This window comes from Phascolarctos cinereus, unplaced genomic scaffold, assembly GCF_003287225.1.
Source record: "Phascolarctos cinereus isolate Bilbo 61053 unplaced genomic scaffold, phaCin_HiC Scaffold_2;HRSCAF=192, whole genome shotgun sequence".
Taxonomy (NCBI): Eukaryota; Metazoa; Chordata; class Mammalia; order Diprotodontia; family Phascolarctidae; genus Phascolarctos; species Phascolarctos cinereus.
The window spans coordinates 52,813,150-52,837,779 of record NW_027555625.1 but is presented as its reverse complement, the minus strand read 5'-3'; positions in this window follow the sequence as shown (position 1 = coordinate 52,837,779).

Genomic DNA, 24,630 nt, shown 5'->3' with positions numbered 1-24,630 from the left:
GGGGAAGCTACGGAAGGAGCCCTTCTCAGAAAAAATGCCTTGAAATGCATGGAGTAAAATACATAGAATTATGAAGGAAATCAATTATATTGAAATGCAGTCATGAAAATATTTCTTTTTTTAAGAATCCAAGTTCAGGTTCAGAACCCCTGTGCTAGAGTGATGGGTGGGGCATAGTCACATCTGGCCAAACAGAGACCTTTGGTCCACCTAGGGGTCACCCCTTTATGAGGAGGAATGATGGGCTTTTCCAAGCAGGAATGGATCTTGTCCCACTTCGGGATTGATTTTTATTAGTCATGAGAGCCTCATTTCAGCTGGAATCACATCATAATTGGCCAGTTGGATTATTCTTGTCCGCAGCCAGATTTGCCAATAACAGGTTTCGCTGCTGCAAACTGTAGCCTTTGGGATGTGCCATCCTGATTATAGTGTTGACTGTGGGGAACGTATCATTGAGCGGGCCAGATGTTGAGCAGGGGAGAAAGAGCCCTGGGTCCTTCACTGCAGCCTTAAATATCCTCAGCCTTCCTTTCTGAAAAGGGGGGTTGGGGTGGGGGAGGTCTGGAAGAGAGCGTGGACAAGTTCAAGGGCCTTGCCCCTCTGCTAAGCAACAGTTACCAACAACCTTAAGCAAATAGAATAGTGGAATTGTGAAAACAGGGGCCTTTCAGCTGATTCCCAGCATCTCTCACTGGTGAGTCAGCGGGGAGCTTTCTGTCACTGCCCTTCAGTCTGTATGGTGGTGGTGGTGTTGTTGTTTTCTGCCCGAGAGAAGATTGCCCCTTCAGCATGTCCCCCAGAGTCCCACTGTCAGAGACTCTTGGTTCAGAGGTGTTTTTTGGTGCTCTGGTCCAGAGGAAAGTCAGAATTTAGAAGGAGGTTTGGCATATAGCTATAGGAAATTTTAAAGGCAGGCTCCCAATATTGGCTCCTTTTGTCTCCTTCAAGGATGCTGATAGCTGTCATGAAGGAGCTGTCAAAGTTCTGCTTTTGGTCAGAGAGGCATTGAAATGTTTTCATGATAGGTAAGCCCCTTAAGAATGAACAAAAGTGTGTCCTGGGTGGCAAGGGATATAAAGGGCTGTGAATCCCTTGGGCTGGGGTGGTTGGCTATGTGCTCTTTATGATTCCCTGAAACACATATCAGAATATTGGAGGAGGCATAGATGGGGGAGGGTGTCATGGAGCAACATAAAAGCAAACACTTACCAGCTGTTTGCGAAACCTTTTCCCCAGCACATGCTTCACCCCCAGTGCAACGTCACTTTGAGGGCTGGGGCTGAGGCTGAGCAAGTTGCATGCCTAGAGCAGGAGCTGCCACTCAGATGCATCCCTTGGCAGCCGCTGGCCTACCCGTAATTCATCAAGTCTTGGCCCCCTCATCTCCTCCTCAAACAATTGCAGCCTTGAGTGGCTGAGAAAGGAAGCATTAAAGGGTTGAGAAGTGCGTGCAGAGAGTGGCCTGGCAGCCTGTAGGGGCCCTCTCTCCAAAGCTGTTCTAAATCTCCGCCTCACTTGTTTGGTTTGCATTCAGAGACTTTAATTGTCTTCATAGGACACGAGAGGACTTGAGGCAGGCTGGCTTCATTTAGAACAGCTGAAATACTTACACATTTCCACTCCTGGGTCACCGAAGAGAGGAATGTGTTTCCTGGAGCCTAGCAAGAGGTCGTACTATCAGGAAGGAGGTCTTGAGACCCCACGGACCTGACTCACTGATCTTCCTTGTGCATTGTCATCCCGTTTGAGACTGAGGGAGATGTTAGAGGTTGCATCTGTCCCACACCTGGAAAGGATAAGATCAGCAGGCACAGGACATACCAGAGAATGGATTGTTAAAGCTTACAGGATTTGGTGGAAGGAACAATGACTCTGCAGTTAAAAGATCAGGGTTCAAATCCTACCATTTATGTTTACCATCTATATAGCTCTGAGCAATTGATTTAACCTCCCTGGACTCAATTTCCTCATCTATAAAATAAGTAAGTCAAAATAGATGATTACAGAGCTTTCCAGCTCATTCTATGACCCTAAAATCCTAACAGAGATGAGGAGAAACTATTTTAGAAAAGCAAGACTCTGGACAATTTCTGTGCAAAAGAATAAAAGATGGCATCAGAATTCTGATGAAAAGGCTGGGGGGAAAAAAAACCCTGAGGAAAGAGCAGAGAGGGCCACGAGGGAGTTTTTCCTTTGCATTACACACTATAATAAAAGCGTAGCTTACTTGGTCATGTGCAGCAACGGGGAGCACAGAAAGAATAAGAAGGAACTGCATCTATATGCCTAGCCTTACTTGGGCCTGTGGCTTCAAACTCTTCTGCAAGGTCACTAACAATCATCAAATGAAAAAGAATTTATCTTGTTCGGTTTGGTTCCAGAGGGCAGAGCTGGGATCAGTGAGTAAGAGTGATAGGGAGTCAGATTTCATCACAATATAGGTTTAAGCGCCTAGAGATGCTGCTGGCCAACAGTCTCCTCTTTAAGACTGAGGTTCTGGTCAGTACTACCCTCACCTACATACGCATTCCACCCAACATCAAGGAGTATTTGGGAGAAAAGATAAGTTCTCTCTGTTTCTCAGAGCCACTACCTCTCCTCCTTAGCTCTGCCCCTTTCTGGGTGACATTGATCTCTACATAAAATCTAGGGTTATAGCCAGTGTGTTGGATTGAGCCCTCGCCTACATCACTTTATACATAGAATTCTATAAAACCAAATCAGATAATTTTGGCATAATAGAGTTAACCCTACAAAACTCAAAAGCCTTTATTCATGGCGGAAAGAAAAAGAAATACAATCAAAATACATTAAAACAATTTCCAGTTTTCCTTGAACTGGGTTGGCAACAACAGTTTTATTGACATGTATAGTGGGCCAAGCTCACTATAAGACTGGTCCCTTAGAAGTTTAGATCCCATACTGGAATGAAATAAGACTTACTAGGCCATGCAATGGTTAACAAACTTAGCCGTAGCATAGAAAAGTATACTCCCTGAGAATGCAGCACTTAGTTCTGGTAGAGCCTGGCAAGATATGGCGAATTGCTGGCCTTAGCACAGCCTCTAAGTCTGAAGGGCCCAGAAGGGCAGCCTTCTTTGGCCATAGGTAACCAGCAAGTTACATCAACATGGCCTGAGGCCACCAAAAAACTGCATTAGCAGCTAGAGCCTTGAGCCTTGGCCTTCTGGGCCAATCTAGTCTTAGGGTCAGCTTCCATGCCTTTGAGGAAAATAACTAGCTTAATCTATATGGTAGGTATGGGGGAAGTAGAGGCCTACCTTGGCCTTTCACATCATGCTCCAAACCCAAGAATTCTCTGACATAGAAAGATGCCTGGACATAGTCACTCTCTGCAAGAGCCTCACGCATCTCCAGCATTTAGCAAACATCTCCAAAACTTTTCCTTTCATAAACTAAGTCTTCCCTATTGGTTTTCCCACTCAGTGTACTAGAGGGTCATAGTCTGGTGATGGGAGGAATTTGAAAACTAGAAGCCACTTCCAATGCTGCTATTTTTTCACTCACGGCTCTGTCACTAGCATTAGCCGCCAGTCCTGATCTCCATTTGTCCTGGCTATTCAGTGCTGTTGTTCAGTCGTTTTTTCAGTCATGTCTGACTCTGTGACCCCATTTGGGGTTTTCTTGGCAGAGATACTGGAGTGGTTTGCCATTTCTTCCGCCAGTTCATTTTACAAATGAGGAAACTGAGGCAAACAGGATTAAGCGACTTGCCCAGAGTCACACAGCTAGTAAGTGTCTGAGGCCAGATTTGAACTCAGGAAGATGACTCTTCCTGACTTCATTCTATCCACTTCATGACCTAGCTGCCATTGGCTAGGTTGTAAAGGACTCCAGTTGGACTTAGAAGTATGTTCATTCCTAATGATAACTAACATACGGCACTAGAGAGAAGGATAACTTTCCACCTCACCCCAAGTTTTCTTGGAGTAACATTCCCATGCTTTCAGAAACCCTTGAAGTCTTTCTTCTGTAGTGTTAATTGCTGGAGAAGAAAAAAAAAAGCCAACCCAAGCTAGTTCAATCCAACAAGTATTTTGTCAAGACAGCACCTCTCTTCCATCCCCAATCACTCACTAAGCATTTCTTGAGCCTTTCTTGTGTGCCAGGCATCTTTTGAGATGGTGGAGAGACAAAGAAAAGATGAAAAAAAAGTCCCTACCCTCATGCTATTGAGATAGTCCTTTGCTTAATACAGGAACAAGCCAATGCCCTAGATCCTGACGTGCAGTCATAATGCTTTCATGGTTCCCTTGTGTAGCCAGAAACAGCAAGATAAACCAGTGGCATACAAGTTTGTGCCAAAAACTCCTGAGAGCAATCAGGCTTTCCCTCACATGACTGATTCTCCTTGTCCTTTGAAATCACACCTTTCATTTCTCTTCATTTGCATGGAATGTTTAAGGTTATCCATTCAGTATTTTTCTTTGTAGCCAAGCAAAGAAATCAGATAGCTATATTATATTATATTATATTATATTATATTATATTATATTATATTATATTATATTATATTATATTATATTATATTATATTAATTATATTATATTATATTATTTTATTTTATTTTATTTTATTTTATATTAATTATATCCACTCTGCCCCTTATCCAGAACCAGTAAAAGGAAGGATGAACAACAATGTATTCTGGGAGCAATTAAGTATTACAGTGGAAGAGCTTGGAGTTAGAAAGACCCTAGTTCAAATCCTCATTGACCTTACTAGCTATGTGAGCTGAACAGCTCATTTAACACTTGGTGGCCTCCTCTAAATCTATGATCCTAGAATACTACGAAATAAAGCATGATGTGATTTCTCTGATAATCTCTGTACAGAAGCCAGAGGAAAGTGGGTTGTAGCACATTCCAACAACGACTTATGTGTGGGAAGTGATATAAGATGTATCACCCCAGAGATGTGTGATCAGAAGAGGAGGTAGGCACATGCACCAGCCAGCCATCTAGAGTAAGGATAGCAGATGGGCAAGCCTGAGTGTGACATTGGGAACCTAGAGAAGGTTAAAAGCTGGAAGATCTCCAGCTCATTGGATGGACCCATTAGAGAGGATTTACGGGAGTACACAGGCAAAAATCACAGGATGAGAGGGCACAGATGCACTAGATCTGCCCCATGAGAGGGAATGCCTACATCCCTGGGATCTCAAATCCACTGAAGCATGATTTTTAAATAAAATTCCAGAGACACCAGGGCCACTGGCTGAGGGCAAGAGGAAGCTATAGTTAACCACGGCCAAAACAGCTTCGGTCATACATCGGCTTCAGGATCCAGGTTGCAGGGCATCAATCTATCAACAAGCATGTATTAAGTGTGGACTGTGTGCCCTGCACTGTGCTAGATACTGGCACTACAAATGCAAGAAATCCAATGATTCCTATTCACAAGGAGCTTACGTTCTAACAAGGGAGACCTTGACTATATAAGTACAGCAGAGGAGTCTTGGTGTAGTTTTAAGCTAATGGGTTAAATAACACTAATACTTTTAAGCTAAGAGCTTAAAAATAGCTAAGAGCTTTAAGCCAATAGTTTAAATGCAGCTAAGAGTTTTAGTTTAAATACAGCTAACAGTTTAAAGAAAGCTAAGAGTTTAAATAAAGCTAATAGCCTTGAGCTAATAGCTTAAATAAAACCAATAGCTTTAAGATAATAGTCTTAAGAACATAGCTTAAGTAAAGCTAAGAGCTTAAAACTGAGCTAAGACTTTGGGGGTACCTTTAGGGGTATACAGAAGAAGTAACAAAAGAATCGGTTCAAAGCAGTCAAATCCAAGGTAGTTCTGGAAGGTGGGCACTAGCAGTGGGTGGACTGTGTCAGCTTGGGAGAGTCATTTAACTTCTCAATGCTACCAAAGCAGGGGTCAGCAAACAGCAGATGGTGAAATATGGCCAGGAGCCTACTTTTGAGCTTATAATAGTTTTTTTTTACATTTTTAAATTGAATAAAACTTTATTTTAAAATGTAAACAAAAAACATTCATATAGGGAGTACAAAAACAGGTAGCAGGCCATATTTGCCTTCTGGACCAGAGGCTGCTGACTTCTACTCTATATAATAATAATAACAACAATAAAAGCAACTGCTAGTATTTATATAGGCCTTTAATGTTTTCAAAATGCTTTCCAAAACTTATCTCACTTGATCCTCACAGCAGCCCTGCGAGGTAGACACTGTTATTACCCCCTATTTTACGGATGAGGAAACTGAGTGAGGCAGGTTAAGTTATCTTGCCCGGAAGGATACAGCTTATAAGTCTCTGTGGTGGAATTTGAACTCCAGTCTTCCTGATTCTAACTGTCATGTGCAACCTAGCTATCTGTAACGGAGCTCCTGTTTTAGGGACAAAGGAAAGATCCAATCAAAGTATTTTAGGGACATACTTTTGAGATGGGGAGAGAGACCTTTCATTTCAAAGCAGGGATCAAAGAAGGCTTCATGGAAGAGGAAGTTCTTGAGTTGTACCCTAAAGGAAGAAAGGGATATTAACAGGTAGAAATGAAGAGGGGCTATACTTCAAGCAGGGAGAAGAGCCTTTGTAAATGTACAGAGGAGGCAACAGAGTAGTATTAAGCTCATCAGTTCTATAGAAACGATACAGTTGCTGGGAAAGAATTTTTACAACTGATATCTCTGATAAGAACCTCATTTCTAAAATATATAGAGAACTAAGTCAAATTTGTAAGAATACAAGTCATTCCCCAATTGATATGAAAAGGATATGAACAGGCAGTTTTCAGATGAAGAAATTAAAGCTATCTATAGTCATATGAGAAAATGCTCTAAATCACTATTGATCAGAGAAATGCAAATCAAAACAACTCTGAGGTACCACATCACACCTATCAGACTGGCCAACACGACAAAACAGGAAAATGATAAATATTGGAGAAGATGTGGGAAAATTGGAACACTAATGCATTTTTGGCAGAGTTGTGAACAGATCTAAACATTTTGGAGAGCAATTTGGAACTATGCCCAAAGGGCTATCAAATTGTGCCTACCCTTTGATCCAGCAATGGTACTTCTAGGGCTGTATCCCAAAGAGATCATAAAAATGGGAAAAGGACCCACATGTACAAAAATATTTATAGGAGCTCTTTATGCAGTGGCGAAGAATTAGAAATTGAGGGGATGCCTATCAATTGGGAAGTGGCTGAACAACTTGTGGTATATGAATGTAATGGAATACTATTATGCTATAAGAAATAATAAGCAAATGGACTTCAGAAAAACCTGGAAAGACTCATATGGACTGATGCTGAGTGAAGTGAACAGAACCAGGAGAGCGTACATAGTAACAGCAACATTGTTCGATGACTAACTTTGATAGACTTAGCCCTTCTCAGCAATGCAAGGATCTAAGACATCTCCAAAAGTCTCATGATGGAAAAATGCTATCCATATCTAGAGAAAGAATTATGGAGTTTGAATGCAGATCAAAGCATGCTATTTGCTCTTTTTTTTCTTCTGTTTTGTTTCCTCTTTCTGGTAGTTCCTCCTATTGGTTCTAATTCTGCCTAAAAATATGACTAATGTGAAAATATGTTTAATAGGGATGTATATGTAGAGCCTTCATCAGATTGCATGCTGTCTTGGGGAGCGAGGTGGGGAGGGGCAGAAAATTTAAAACTCAAAAGCGTATGGAAGTGGTTGTTGGAAACTAAGAATAAATTAATTAAAAATTTTAAAAAGAAATTATACGGTTGATATAATAGAATCTAATAAATATTTACATGCACCTATTATATGCAAGGCATTGTGCCAGGGATATAACGACAAAAAAACCCCATCTCTGCCTTTATATTCAATTTGGGAGCAGGGGAAGGTAGAGAGAAGGAGGGTCAGGTATATAATATATAATCAGGGAAATATGTACATGACACTTTGAGGAAGGAAACAGCACTAAGTACTAGGGGCAATCAGGAAAGGCTTCCCATAGGAAGTGGGATATGAACTGATTCTTGAAGGATGCTAGGAATTCTAGGAGGCAAAGCTAAGGAAGAAATGCATTCCAGGCCTGGGAGACAGCATGAACAAAAGCAGATAGATAGGGGATGGAATGTTGATTTGGTGAATTAGCAGACAAGTTACTTTCTCTGGAATATGGAGCTTTGGAAGAGGAGTGATGTGAAATTAGCCCAGAAATCCAGCCCAGGCTGGAGTGAAACTGTCAATAACTTTATTAAATGACAAGTTTAGGAGTTTCTAGTCTACCCTAGAGTCCATAAGGAGCCAGGAAAGTTCTTGAGCAGGGGAGTAGTATAGTCAGAAAATTCTAGGCAACTATTGGGAGATGGATTGGAAGAGGGAGAGTCTTGGATTATGAGGTCCAGGGTGGTGGTCTCGTGAATGGGGAGAAAGGGAGTGATACCGCAGAGGGATTATCAACGAGCCTTGGCAAGAGATAGAATAAGGAAGAAAGAGAAAAGCTAAGAAGAACTGCTAAGAAAGGGAAGGCACTAGAATTAAGAGAGATCAGCAAAGGCTTCCCGTAGAAGATGGCATTTTAGTTGGGACTTAAAAGAAGCTAGGGAAGCTGGTAGGCAGAAATGAGGAAGGAGACATTTTTGAGTCATCTGTGTGACGATGATAATGGAACTCTTGGGAGCTGCTCTCAACGACTATCAATCAGTAGCTGAGAGGGGCCCAGTTCTAGTGCAAAGAAAGTAGATTATTCCTAGATTTATTTTAGGTCCATGGCCTGTAAGCTGGTACATATTCATCTGTCTCATTAAGACCACCTTAACCATCCACTCTTGTCAACTAAGCCCCTTTCAGTTCTCAGATTCTATCCCAGGAAGTCTCTCCTAACTCTAGTAGACAATGTTCTAAGATTCCTCCCAGCTCTGATACTATTTCTTAAGGTTTCTTCCAGTTCTGACACCTAGTGTTCCAAGGTCACTTTCAGCTCCAATATCTGTTTTAAGATTCCTTCCAGTGCTGACATTCTATATTCTAAGGTCTCTTCCTACTCCAATACTGAATGGATAAATGGAATGAATGAAATGTTTATTAAGCACTTACTGTGTGTGCAGCTCTAGGCTAAGCACTGGGGATAGAAAAACAAGGCAGTCTCAGCTCACAAGAACTCTCATTCTCCTGCAGGAGATAACACATGGAAGATTTTAGCTGCAAGGCAAATGGAAAAGTCCTGTGGTCCTTAGGGTACAGTGGCAAAGCAAATGTTAATCCTTCTTCCATAAAGTCATTTTCACTGGTAAAAAAAAAAATCTATCCATTTCTGATATTGAACCATTTGGCAGAACCAAGGACTTTGGGGACAAGAACCTTCCTCTCTGGTTCTTGAGTAGCTATGGCTGCAATACTTTCAGGAGCAGCTGCCAGGCTACATCCCCAGATGCTTCCCAGGATGAGGGCACTAGGCTGGAAGCCTTCTATTCCCAAGGTCCTGACCTATCTGCACCTCAGTCTGAGAAGAGATAGTACTCAAGGTGGTGGGGGTGGTTTGCCTTTTTTGGCAAACATTGTCTACTGTCTCCCCCTCAAGGTGCCTTGCTGCTTCAGCTAGGGTTGCTTATCTGTGTGGTGTGTGGCAGTTAGTGAACAGTTAGTAGGGACAGTGAGCCCCTTCTCCATAGGAACTAGTTCCCTAGATGATGGCGATGAGGGCTGGAACCTTTTCATCCTATGTTCTAAGGTCCCTTCCCATTCTGATAATCTATATTCTAAGATTCCTTCCAGCTTGATGATTTGACAATTCTATAAACGCTAGAGACTCATCGTGGCATGGTAGTGACTTTGGGCTCCTGAAGGCTACAACAAAATGCAATCAATCAATCAACAAGGTATCAAGCACCTACTAAGTGCCAGGAACTGAGCTAGGTGCTAGGGTTACAAGCACAAAGAATGAAACAATCCTTATTTGTCCTTATTTGTGACACGCTTACATTTGAACTAGAGAGTCAACAAGTGTGTGTGTATATATATATGTGTGCATGTGCACACATGTACACACATATACATACATACTTACATACACATATGTTCTTTATATATAGTGTGACTATATGTTCGTTGTGAACATGTGTGTAAATATACATGCATTATACATGTAAACATATGTGTGTTACACAACTACATGCACATATGTGCATATATATGTATGTGCATATACAAGTATAGTATAAATATAAAGTTAATAAGAGCAAATATATAAAAAGTAGTTAACCAAGCTGGAACATTTTGAGTATGGGTCTAGCAATGACCTTTATATCTGTCAAAGCAGAAAATAATGATAATAATAACAATAAAAAAGAATAATAGCCAGCATTTATATAGTACCCATTATGTGTCAGGCACTACAGTAAGGGTTTTTACAAATATTATCTCAAGTTACAGCCAGAAGGTAGAGGGTTAAGGTTTTTTTTTTAATTTAACAGATTTTATTGATATCTTTTGTTTTCGTTAACACCTAGATTTCCTCCTCTATCCTTCTTAGGGAATCATTCCCCTCCCTCCTTTTTTTTTTCCATCAGCCAACAATTTAGTAAGCACCTATTAAATACCAGGCAATGTGCTGGGAATACAAAGAAAGGAAAAAACACAAGCCCCTGCCCTCAAGGAGCTCGAAGTCTGATGTTGTACAACTATGTACAACAAACAGGACAGATACAGTAGAAATGGGAGGTAATCCTGCACTAGCAGGAAGGAAGCGCTTTTCGTAACAGGTAGAAATTGAGCTGAGTCTTGAAGAAGGCCAAAATGAGGTGGGAAAACATTAAAAGAAAGAAGAGGAAAATGAGGGGGGGAAATCAGAAAAATTTATCAATATATTGAAAAAAATTTAACATTATATATACAATGTGGAACCCAATCTTTCCAAAGATGCAAAGTGGGATGTCTTCTTCTGTCTCTTCGCTGGGGTCAAGCTCGTTCCTCTTAATTCTGAAACTGTCAGTTTCCAATGTTTTGTGGCTATTGTCCTTTCCATTTACATTGTTGTAGTTCATTGTACATATTGTTTTCTAGGATTCGATTTCTTCATCTTGGCTTTGTTCATGTAAATCTTTCCAGGCTTCTCTGGATTCATCACAGTCACCATTTATTGCAACAAAGTAACATTCCATGATGTTCATGGACCACAGTATATTTAGCCAGGCCTCAATCGATGGGCAGCTAGTTTGTTTCCAGTTCTTTGCCACCACAAAGGTATTGCTGCAAATATTTTAATATATGTGGAGCCTTTGCTTTTGCCAGTGACCTCCTTGAGGGAATATATACCTAGTAGTAGAATCTTCAAACATTTTAATCACTTTATTTGTGTAACTCCAAATTGCTTTCCAGAATGGTTATACCAATTCACCCACAATGCATTAGTGCGCTCGTCTTTCTGCGTCCCCTCCAAAATTATTGCCATCTTTGCCAATTTGCAGAGAAATTGCAAGGTCTTTTTGATTTGCATCTTTATTATTAGTGCTTTGGACCTTTCTTTCACGTGGTGGTTAAGAGTTCACAATTCTTCTTTTGAGAACTATTTGTTTATGTCCTTCATATTTTTCCCCTCTGTTAAGGGAGTGAAGGGTTTTTAATGACAAGCAGAAGATTTTGTGGCAAAAGGGATTGCAAGTCATGGACGTGCTCCGATGAGGAAACAAAGAGGCTGGAGAAGGCACCAGCCAATGGGAAGTCTAGGAATTTCCCATCCCAGACTGGGCACAAATATGTCTCCCACAGCCATGTGTTTCTGCCAAAAATTAATTAGAATTTTCTGTTGGGGGGGGAGTTTGGAAAGGAGAAATTCCCTCACACACCCCACACACACATCCCCCTCACCACCACCCCCCAGTCTGGAAGTACAAAGGAGGAATTACACTTGAGAAGTATCCAAAAGAGATTAGTATAGGCAGTTCTCCTTGGAGGCCTTATAGTAGGACAGGAAAAGGGAGGTTCCTCCAGTGAGATTTTGTCCTCCTTGGCTTCAACTAACCAATTATTAGGAAAGAGCTTCCAATCAGTGGGGCTCCCCATGGCCTCCCTATCAGGAGCATGTCCCCCAGCAAGGGGCCAAGTAAACACATCCAGCTCCATGGGAGGTGTTCCAGTCTAAACAAGGCCCCGTAGTCTCATCAGGTAGACGGCTCCACCAGATCACCCAGGGCTTCCCCTGATCCCCTCTAGGACAGATACAAATGCATTCCCTCCTGCTCTTCCCCATGAGACCCTCTCTGCTGGCTCTGCCCTTCTCTTATCAGATTTCTATTTCTCCTTCCTCCTCATTCCTTTCCCATTGCAAATGAAATGTGAAGTTTTCTCTTTCCTTCTCTTCCCCAGAACACTCGGGGGAAGTGCAGGCCCCAGACTCCTGCTGGGAAACTGGACCTAGAACTAATGTCCTGGCTCCCTTTGGCTACTGTTTATAGTGTATGCAGCAGGAGTCCCTTCTTGAAGCCTGGCCAATTGATCTTCAAGGCTGACCAGGTCAGCTGAGGACCAGCAGCTGCTGAAATACTCCCCTCCCTGACAGAAAGAATTTCAGATTTTGGGCTGTCCCATCAATGACGGAACCGGGTTTGGCTCTCACTCTCCGAGGAACCAAGATTCTCTCTTTTTGTCTTCTCTCCTTCCAGACTCTGCTCCTTTCCCCTGGCTGCCTCTCACTTCTGTGCGTTTTCAATTGCCCCAATCTGCCTCCAGGTGCAGGCTCTTTTTTTCCCTTACTTTGGGAATAGTAGGTCTCCCTGGGAGTCTGGCTTCTTTTTAATGATTTCCTCTCTCTTTCTATAATTGCCTTCTGCCTTCCCAGATGCCTAGATTTCTTTCTCGTTTGCAGTGTTGTTCATTCCCTGAGATCCTTAGCCATTTTCCCAGGATGAGCCAGTGGTGATTAATGACAATAATAGAAGCCAGAAAGATAGGTTGGGGTAGTAGGTCAGAATCAGGAAGACCTTAGGTTCAAATCCCATCTATGACACTTACTGACTGTGCGATTTAACCTTTCTCTGCCTCAGTTTCCTCATCTGTAAAATGGAGATAATAATAGAACCTGAGGGAAACTAAGTAGCTCAGTGGATAGAGGGTAGAGCCTGGAGTCAGGAAAACCTGACTTCAAAACCAGCCTCAGACATTTACTAGCTGTCTGACCTGGCTAAGTCACTTAACCCTGTTTGCCTCAGTTTCTTCATCTGTAAAATGAGCTAGAGAAGGAGATGGCAAACCATTCCAGTATCTCTGCCAAGAAAACCCCAAGTGGGGTCACAGAGAGTCAGACATGACTGAAATGACCAAATAACAATAGCTTTTACCTCCCAGGATTGTTGTGAGCATAAAATCAGATCTTTGTAAAGTGGTTTGCAAACCTTAAAGCACTATATAGGGGCAGCTAGGTGGTACAGTGGATACAGCACTGACCCTGGATTCAGGAGGACCTGAGTTCAAATCCAGCCTCAGACATATAACATTTACTAGCTATGTGACCCTGGGCAAGTCACTTAACCCCATTGCCTAGCCAAAAGAAAAAAAAAGCACTATATAAATGCTAGCTATTATTATTATTAATTTAGCAAAGAAATTTCTCAAAACTGCAGTTTTCCCCAGCTATAAAGTGGGGATCATAATAATTATACTACCTACCTCACAGTGTTGTGGTAAGAAAAGCCCTTTGTAAACCTTAAAGCATTATAATATACAGCTATGTATTGTTATACCATGTATTTACATAACCTAAATATAGTTATATGTTATACTAGCATAAGTTATATGATTATATAAATGTATGATTATTTTCATTGTTCTGTCTTGGTAAAAGGAAGGGAAGGGAAGAAAACAGTTTTTCACAGTGAGTAAGAAATTCTAGAAGTGAAGGTAGTTACTGCATTGTTTTTTAACCTAATCTCATCATAGATTTTAGAGCTCCAAGGGACTGGAGAGGTCATTATGGCTTCTCCCAGTTCAGTGATGCGGTCTCTGTTAGCCACTTTGCAGAATGAACCAGCCCTCCCAGACTGCCCCTAGGCCAGATGGAGTTATAATCTAGGTCCCTGAATGCCCTTTGCCAAGTTCAAACACAAATTGGCTGTAAAGATTTTTTTCCCTATTAATGTATCTGGTCATGAGCACTGAGGTGAGCCTCCTTCTGAATGTGCCTATTTATTTATATATTTTGTCTCCCCATTAATAAGTAAGGATTTTGAGAACATAGACCATTTTTGTGTTTTTGCCCTTGTCTGTTCCCAGCAGTTAGCATACTGCCTGGAACATAGTATACACTTAATAAATGCCAACTGACTGTTTGACTGACGAACTTGGGAGAACTGAGTTTCATCAGCTTACAGAGGCTGAAGAAGGGAGTAGTATGAGTTGACACACTCCCAGAAGAATGCAAAGAGGGCTCAGTGAGGAAGGCATCATAGATTTAAAACTTGAAAGGTGACAATCTAGTACAACTTGGGCCCACTTTACAGATCAGGAAAATGAGGCATGGGGAGGAGAGGGAATGAGTTGCCTAGAATAACAAAAATAGGAAATAACAGAGCCAGGAATTTAATGTCCTCTAATTCCAAATCCATTGTTATTTCCAGAACACCATGATGTAGCCACATTTTCTACCTTTAGATCTCAGGTAAAAAGTTTTAGGCCGGCCCCTCTTGTGTGACTTACAACAACTATTATGGATAAATATAAATTAATTAATATAAATTATGGTGGGCCTACTCCAAGTGGAGCACTGTGATGGGTATGGTACAGACTTTAGATAATAATTTGCATTTGTGTAATACTGTAAGGTTTGCAAAGCATTTTCCTTACAAAAACTTTCGGAAGGAGATAGTATAAATATTGTCCATCATTTCATAGGTGAGGAAACTGAAGGGTTAAATGGTTAAAGGGCCCATGATCACATAGTTAAGAAGTGTCTGAGTTAGGATTCAAAACCAAGTCTCCTGACTCCAAACCCAGTGCTCTATCCACTATGCTAAACTTTCCCTCAAGTCATGACCTCTGCCCTCAGGGATCTTACATTCTAGTAATTAGGGAATAAGATAACAAAAATGATTGGCTTTAATACCCAATAGCACATAAATTCATTAAACTAGAACAAATCAATAAGCATTTATTAAGCACCTACTGTGTACCAGGCACTGTCCCAAGCACTAGGAATACAAAGAGGAGTAAACAATACGTGTCGGGAAAAACGTACGTAGAAAATTAATATAAAATCTCTACAGTTTTGGGAGAAGACCATCTAAGTCAAAGATTTGGGAATGGAAGCAGATTTCAAGGCACCAAATATATGGGTTTAAAAATAATTCAGTTTGAAGTCTGATTTAGGAATTCTTATCTGGATATAAAATGGGGGGGGGACTGCATAATGGATAAATATGAAGAAAATCAGAGCAAACAACGTAATAAGCATCCCATCCCAGGTCCAATGCCACAATGCAAAATGACAGCTGGACATTAGAGGGCTTCCCATTCTGCCTCTGACCTTTACTGACTGTGTGGCTCTGGCAAATCACATAATTTCTCACAGTCTCAGTTTCCTCATCTGTAAAATGGAGATAATAATAGAAGTGAGGATCAAATGTATAGAAAATACTTTACAAACCTTCAGCTGTCTAAAGGTCAGCTGGGAAGAGCAATGGTATTAGAGAGTGGTAGGATGAATCCATGAGGCCCGAGGGTGGAGGAAGGCTTAGCAAAGAGGAGCAGATCGATGCTTCCTAACCCTCTGGGAAGCCCTTTCTCTTCCTCCAAGTTATACTTGCTTTACTTTGTCACCTCTTTAATGAGCCCCTCCACCTCAAGCTGCCAGGTCCTGGGTGACTCTTAGGGATCAATGACAACTGTTCAGTGATATTTGGGAGGGACACAGAAAAGGATGCCCTGAAGAGCTCCTCACACAGAGGTGACAGAAGGGAAAAGAAGGCAGGAGCTCTGAACACCCAACACTTTCTGATCACAGACAGTGCTTCATATGAATTGAATTGAAATTAATTCAGAGCCATTAGTTAGCCAGGAGGGGAAAATGGAGCCTGGAGCCGGGGGGCAGGGAAGGGGGGTGTGTTTGCTAGCATGAGTCTACACTGACCTGGGCTATGACTGCTAATTAAAATAAATAGTTAAAAAGCAAGCCTTTTTCAAACATAAATATTGCCTTAGGTTAGAATGAAGATGAGGACCCAGGGGTGTATGGGAAAGGAGAAGCCAACTAACACTTGGTTAGTCTGGCCATTTTGAATATAAAGTCCACCTAAATTAAGTTTTCCCCCTTCTATCCTGGCCCAAAACCCAAAGAGCAAACACATAGGACCATGGAGACCATTAAGAGACATTGTTGATATATTTAGTTTAGAGGACCCTGGATTTGCCATGAGGCCTGGGTTTTTGAATCCTGGCTTTGCTACTTCCTGGCTGTGGGTCTTGGGTAAGTCATTTCATCTTTAGACTTAGAGCTGGGAGGATCCTTAGAGATCATCTAGTCCAACTGTTTCATTTTACAGACCAAGAATTGGGATCCAGAGAGTGAAAGTGATTTGCCCAAAGCTACACAGGAAAGTAGCAAAACTAGGATACAAATGCAGGTCCCCGACTTCAAATCCAGGGCCATATTCATTCAGTTGTCTCTCTAAGCCTCAGTTTTCTCCTCTGTAAAATAAGGGAGTTAGATGAAATGAGCTCTTAAGATTTTCTGGTAGCATCACTCAGTAGAGAAAAAAAATCCAAAACACTGGACTTTGAATTGTTGGGATTCTGAGTTCAAATTCCACTTCCCCTACACATTGATACCTACTGAATGCCTCTGAACATGCTGTACAGACTTTCTGCTCATGGAGGTGCTTAATTAACATAAATGTGAATTGAAATTAATTCAGAAACACAGAAGAGACAGGAGGAAAAAAGGGTGCTGGCAGGAGGTATATCTCTTCATGAAAATCAGTTGTGGAAAATCAGAACCCTGGTTGAGCTTTTCAAACATCAGTGATTATAAGTACCTAAATTTCCTGAGCCTCAGTTTCCTAATGTGTAAAGTAATGACTGCCACCCAGGGTTATTGTGAAGATCAAATGAGATAATATATGCAAAGTGTTATTAAAAAGTGGCTATTATCATTATTATTATTATTATTATTATTATTGGTTATGAAAGCCAAGATTGATTTTAGGTCTACATCAGCTTTACTGAATTTCCTTTTTAATCAAAGTGACAATTTTCTTCCTCCTTCCTCTTTCCTTTTCTCCACACCCCATCCTCAACTACAGCAGCTGATCACATCTTATTCCTTCTTTCCAAATGGCTGTGATACACACACACACACACACACACACACACACACACACACCACCACCACCACCACAACCACCACCAAGAGCACAAATACCTACATCTTCTTCTCACAATCACAAGTACCAACAAGGTTTTCATCAAAGAAAGTCACTTGTAGTTTATAAAATTCTGCCCCTGGCCAAGAGCACAGCTAGACGTGTGACCTTTGTAGACAGTGGCTGATGAATTCCTTCCAATCTCAGGGGGCACAGGGCATGCATCAGAAGTACACAGTTTCCCTCTGAGATAACAGATGTATTTCAAGAACTCCCCATCCCACTCTGTGGGACCAGGCTTGAGAATAGCTCTGTTGAGATGGCAGTTCAATTGTCAAATGGATTGTCAGGATTCTATTGTTCCATTATCAAGAGGCAAAGTCACTAACTGGTCCCTTTCTTCCAACAGCCCACAAATGTGCCTGAGTTGACTTTTCATTTTTCTCCCCTTGATCTTGCTCGGAGAGACACTTCCAAAAGAGGTCAGGTATAATCTCAGCTCAGGAGGACACCAGCTGAGCCCAGCGGGTAATTCGAGCTAACTATCTGGCTCTTTTATCATCTGCCTCAGAATCATCTCTTGCCCTCCTTACAAGAACACGAGCTGGAAATGCAAAGCGATTTAATTGCTATAATTGAGTGATCGTAAGTGGCGGTCCTCAAGACAATAAAATAGGACAGCTTGCACTCCTCCACTGCTGGAGACATGCCATGTCTTCCCCTCAGACTTCCATTCCAGATGGTGGCATTTTCTGTCACTGGTACCTTGGGTTACTGGACTAGGGGAGAGCTGTTTCCCATTTTCTTTACAACCAGATGTGTTGCTTGGTCCACCTTGGGCAACATGTCAGTCACACTTTATAATCTACTCCCCCATCCTCATTTGTCATCTTCAGTATGGCTGGGCTTGGATTTCTAGGTTGTTGGTGACAAGTATACATCCTTTTTCTTTTTAGACTGAGGTCACTTGCTTTGCACTCAGGAGGAAATTACTTAATCCTTCTGTTCATAATTCTTTTCACTTATAAAAGAAATGGATTAGTACTTTCCCCCTTCCTACTTTGCAAAGACACTAAGAGGCTCTACAAAATAATGTGTGCAAAAGGTGTTTTTGCAGGTTCTCCACCCCTGGCTGGAAGAATTCAATTCACCAAAGATTTATTGAGGTGCTTTGGACACTCACATAGTCAAGCGCAGCTACGGTCTCATCACTGCAGATATTCTCTGCAGGAATGCAGATGGAAAACTCATCTGTCTTCTCAACCTTGGTGACTCTTGCCCATGTCCTCCCATAAATCCACCCAACAGTCTGGGGATCTTCCTCATTTTCTCCTGATTTCTCAAGGATAACAATGGAGCACACAGACTATCCGTTGGTTATCCCTCATAGCATGCTAGGCTTGGAGTCAGGAAGACCATAGTTCAAATCCCACTTACTGGTGTATGACCTTAAGCAATTCACCTAATCGCTATCTGCCTTAGTTTCCTCAGTTGTAAAATGGGGATAATAATACCACCTACCTTGCAGAGTTGTGAGGATTAAATGAGATAATCTTTTTAAAACCCTTAGCCCAGTGCCTGGTACATAGTAAGTACTTAATGAATCCTTGCTTGTTTTTTTATTCCCTTCTTTCTTCTCTCATTTTCTCACTCTTTCCTTTTCCTTATTCCCTTCTTTCTTCTCTCATTCTTTCCTTTTCTCCTTCCTTCCTGCTTTGCATTCATCTTCTTTTTCAGTCGTACTTTCCTTTGATAGCATCCTTTGCTCTAGCTCTTCATCATAGGTCCTCATTTGCCAAGTGTTACGTCAAGGTCACACCCATGACGCACCTCTCCAATTCCCTTTGAGTGATTTTGGTTGTGTTCATTTCCATCATGTCCAATTCTTCATGACCCCATTTGGGGTTTTCTTGGCAGGGGTACTGGAGTGGTTTGCCATTTCTTTCTCTAGCTCATTTGACAGAAGAGAAAACTAAGGCAAACAGAGTTAAGTGACTTGCCCATGGTGACACAGCTAATAGGTATCTGAGGCCACACTTGAACTCAGGAAGATGAATCTTCCTGACTCCAGGCCCAGCTCTCTGGGTACTATAGCGCCCCCTAGCTGCCCCAGTCTGAGTGATACCTATTTCTAATTCTTTAACTACTATGGTATTCCATAACTCATAACTAACTCAGCCAGGTACAACAGTCAATAGAGCAGTAGACTTTGAATCAAGAAGACCTGAGTTAGAAGCCAGACTCAGATACTATCTGTATGACTCTAGGCAAGTCACTTGAGCTCTGTCTACTTTAGTTTCCTTATCTGTAAAGTGGGGTGACAGTATCTCCTTCTCCCAAGGTTTCTATGAAGATCAACAGAGACTACTGTAGAATAGTGATACTGAAAAGATAAGCTTTTATTTCAGGAAAAATTTGGACACTGATTATAAGGAAATAAATAGTCCCTACCTTTAAGGAGTTCGTGTTCTGTTGGGTCAGTGTGGGAGGGAAAGACATATACACAGATAAGGATAATACAAGCTAAGAATTCAGAAGGCATAAGAATGATCCAAAGTGCTCTAGGAATACTGGAGAATGGGGTAGGGTGGGGTGGTGGTGGTCAGGGAAGGCTACTTCTCAATAGAATTAGGGAAGTTTGGAGGAGGGGCAGATTTAGGGGCTAAGAGAATGGGTTCCATCTTGGCCTTGTTAAGTTTGAGATACCTAAAAGACACTTAGGTGGTTATGTCCAACAGACTGTTGGTGATGTGGGACTATAGTTCAATGGAGACAACAGATCTGGATATGGAGGTATAAGAGTCATCTGAATAAAAAAGATAATTGAACCCATGAGGTCACCAGATTTGAATTCAGGTCTTCCTGACTCCAGGCCCAACAATTTCTCTTCACTGAGCCACCTAGCCATCCCAATTTAGAAAACACAAGGTTAGAACCTCAAGAGATAAAAGAAAGGGGAAAATAACACAGGCATACTAAAATATTTATAGTGGCTTTTTTGTAACGGTAAAGAACTGGAAACTGGATATTGGCATACCCATCAATTGAGGAATGGTTGGGCAAATTATGGTACATAGATATTGTGAAATATTATTGTGCTATAAGAAATTAAGGAAAGAGACAATTTCAGAGAAACTTGAGAAGACTTCTATGAACTGATGCTGAGTTAAGAGTAGAATGGGGACAATTTCTACAATAACAATTCTGAATAATACAATGACTAGCCAAGATCTCAAAGGACTCTTTGTTGAAGCATGCTACCTAACTCCTGACAAAGAGGTAATGGATTCAGGGTACAGAATGAGATACACATTTTAGGGGTATGTCCAAAGTAGAATTTGTTTTCTTTGGCTATTCATACTTGTTATAAAGGTTTTGTTTCTCTTTTTTTTTTTTTCAAGATAGGAGAGAGAGACAGAGACAGAGACAGAGACAGAAAGTGAGACAGAGAGACAGAGACGACAGAGACAGAGAGAATAAATGCTTGCTGATTTTTAAAAAAACAGAATAAAAAGGTTATTATAGTAGTCCAAGAGAAAGGTGATAAGGGCCTGAACTAGAATTGTGACAGTATACATTGAGAAAAGGAGACATATAAGAGAGATGTTGTGAATTTAACAAGGTAATAACAATAGAACTAAAAAAAAAAACCAGGATGTTAGAGCTGAGAGAGCCCTTTGAGCACAGAGGTCAGTAGTGAAAAGACACCTAAAAATAAAATGTCTGAGCCAGAAAGGGCCTTCGAGACCCCTATTAGCCATGTTAGCTAAACCAAGTTCCTTCACCTCCCAAAGCCTCAGTTTCCCTTTCTGTACAATGCCAGTGACAATGACAGCTTACATTTCTTTAGCCCTTTCAAGAGTAACAAAGCACTTTCCCCATAACAGCTCAATAAGGTATAGTTGAGATGACAATTCCCTTTTTTCAGGTGAGGAAACTGACTCAGAGATCAAGTGTTTCAGGGAAGCAAAGCCTGGATGTAAAGCCCGATGATCTCACTCTAAGCCAAGTACTCTTTCCTACCATCCTGAGGCTGGTATTTTGGCTACCTACCTCCCAGAACTGTGAAGATCAGAATAGGCCATGGAAAACCTGTGGCTGCTATTGTTTTTAAGCGATATTAATGGCATCCTGAAACCCCTCACCCAGCCCAACACAAATCTGGGCATAAGCCATTTGATAGGTGTGACCACTGTGGGCCCTCATCTCAGCCCCACTCCACATTTGGAGGCCTCCTCTCAAGGGCACCATTTTTCAAAGGGTTTCTTTAAAATAATAACACTTTGCAGAGCTGACCCTTCATGCTGGTGAGCTACCAAAGACAGGGCCACCAGCAGTGTAGACTGAACCACAAACACAGAGACCCACATTCTTATCCTCTGCCCCGGGAGGTCGGCCTGGGCCTCCCCTTCAACAAGAGATGAAAGTCTCCCACCCGCCTTCCCTGCTTAATTCTGGATAAGTGTTTTCCCTCCAAATTATGAGAGGAAATTCAATATTATTTTAGGATTTGCCTCTGCATAATCACCAATAGTGCTGAGAGAACAATTCTGTATTCATATCAAACACAAACAAGTCCATTCCAGTAGCATCTTGCTTTTCTCTTTGCAACCCAACAAAGAGAATGAGTTTAACATCAAAGGGAATGTGCCATTCCTGATAGATCACCCTAAGTTTATCCGAGCTCATTGTCAGGCCCAGACCGTATGACTGCAAAGTCCTTGGCAAAGGAAACCAAGAAACCTCCCCATCCCCTTGTGTCCTTGAGTCTGAGGAGGCCAGCCCATCCTCAGCAACTGAAGGCAGGGCCAGAGTGTGCATAAGCTTCAGTAGCAGGGGTTGGCCTTTAGACTGAAGTCAAAACTAGCTCTACCACTACTAGCCTGGTGAGCCCCAAGCTAGTTGCTTGCTGGGTCCCAGAGAGGTCTCCTCTTTGGGACTCAATTTTTTCTTCTGCAAAGTGAAAGAATTAGACCAGTTGGCCCCTAGAGTCTCTTCTAGCTCTCAATATGAGTATGAGACTTCCAGGCTGAGAAGCTGCATCTTTTCTCCCCAAGTGTCAAAGGATAAAACAGGTTTTCCTCATGTAATAACTGTGTGAATTTGAGCCTCTATTTCCTCATCTATCACATGATAGATGGGGTTGGATTAGATGATTTCTTTTTTTTTTTTTTTAGGCAATTGGGATTAAGTGACTTGCCTAGGGTCACACAGCTAATACGTGTCAAGTGTTTGGTCTGAGGCCGGATTTAAACTCAGGTACTCCTGATGTCAGGGCCGGCTCTATCCACTGCGCCACCTAGCTGCCCCCTCATCTGCCCCTTCTTATGGCGAAGTCTGTCCTCAGCACATAGCACAGTGACTAGCACATATGAAGAGCTTAATAAACGTCCATCAGTTGACTGATTGATTGAGGAGTAGTCCTGCCTTGAGGCAGAGGGATGGATGGAGTGATCCCCTCCTTCTTTCTAAGGTCCAGAATTCTGAGATTTGGACATAACTTCTGCCAAGTTTTCCATAACAATAATAACAGTGCAGATTTGTATGGTACCTAACACGTGCCAAACACAGTGCTAAGTGCTTTACAGATATAACGTCATTCTGATCCTAACAACAACCCTGGGAGGTAGATGCTATTTTTATCCCCATTTTATAGAGGAGGAAAAGGAGATCAACTGAGGTTAAGTGACTTGCCCAGGACCACACAGCTGGTAAGTGTCTGAGGCTAGATTTGAACTCATGTCTTCCTGATTCTAAGCCCAGCACTCTATTCATTTCACCACCTAGCTGCCCCCTGCTGCCTATTCAATCCTCACGGGGAAAAAAAGGCTTTCTAAATTTCCTCTTGAGAATTCATAGAATCTGGGAATGGAAGGGACACCAGAACCCATCCAAAGTTGTTGTGATAGCTCCTATACCTTATTGGGTCTTTATTTTTTTAGGTGCTTTGTAAACCTGAAGGCATTGTATAAAGGGGAGCTTTTCTTGTTTTTATTACTGCGAATAAGGAAACTGAGGCCCAGAGGGGTTTAAGGACTTATATTCCAGGGCACAGCTCAAGTTCATGGCAGGGGTCAGCATGGATGGCCTAGTGGAGAGGTAGTAGATGTGGAGTCAGGACAAGAACCTGAGTGGGCTCATATCCTGCCTCAGGTACTTGGACTACTAGCTCTTATAGGATTTCTTTACCTTCTGTGTGAACCTGGGCAGGTCACCTAACCTCTGTGCCTCAGTATCCTCATCTGTAAAAAGGAAAGGAGCAAATTGGCCTTTAAATCGATGATCCTGCATCCCATGAGTCAGCATTTCCTGATACCCAGGGCAGCTTTCCATTACTGAGATTCGATGCTTCTGGTTTCCTTCAGCCAACTGTAAATGTATTTAAATATATGCACGTGGATGCAAATCAGCATCCTTAAACCAAGGCCCCATTGTTTTGATCTGGGCTCCAGGGCTGATGAACTCCCTAGGCAAAAGACTGCCTATTTCTGTGTTCCGAGTAGTACCTAGCACATTGTGGCCACCCTAAGAATGCTAACCCTGGGCCTCCTGCCAGGGTCCAGGGGAAGCCTGTGGGGAGAGGGAGGCTGTGTGTGTGTCCTCTTTTCCCTGGGACTGGAGCATTTGGAAAGTGTGCTTTTAAATGCCCCTTCTTTTCCTCCTGCCGCACATTCCAAACCTGGCTAGGTCTCTTCTCTGGAGTTATTTCTAGGGCCACACTCAGCCCTTTACACTGCTTAATTACACAGCTGAAATTCAGGGAGAGGAAAGGAAGTCAATGAAGCTTCATAACTATGAAGATTGGTTGGGTCAGAAATATAACCGAAGAGCAAGAAAATAGGAAATTTAAGCCCCAGTTTCTCAAGCCAGATGAAGGCACGGTCCAAACAGGATCTGCCTTAAATGTTGACCCTACTGCAATGATAATGGAGACAATTTTGCTGCAGCCCAGCAGGACTGGAAAACATCAGCAAGGCAGGTGCTTAAGCTGCCCAGGAAATGGACAACTGTATGTGGAACCTATAGGTTATTCCCAATATAACCCCCAACTTTCTTCCTATCTATTTTGTATTAACTTCTCTTTGGTCATGAGTTTTCCTCCCGAAGAAAGTAAGTTCCTTGAGGACAGAGACTGTTTTGTTTTTGTCTTTGTATCTTCCTAGCGCCTAGAATAAAACCTTTCACTTAAAAGGCATCAAGTGATTTGGGGCAAATTATTTAACCTTCAGCCTCAGTTTCCTAATCTGTAAAATGGGGATAATAATAGCACCTGCTTCACAGGGTTATGACTTACAAGTGCTTTGCAAAATGTACA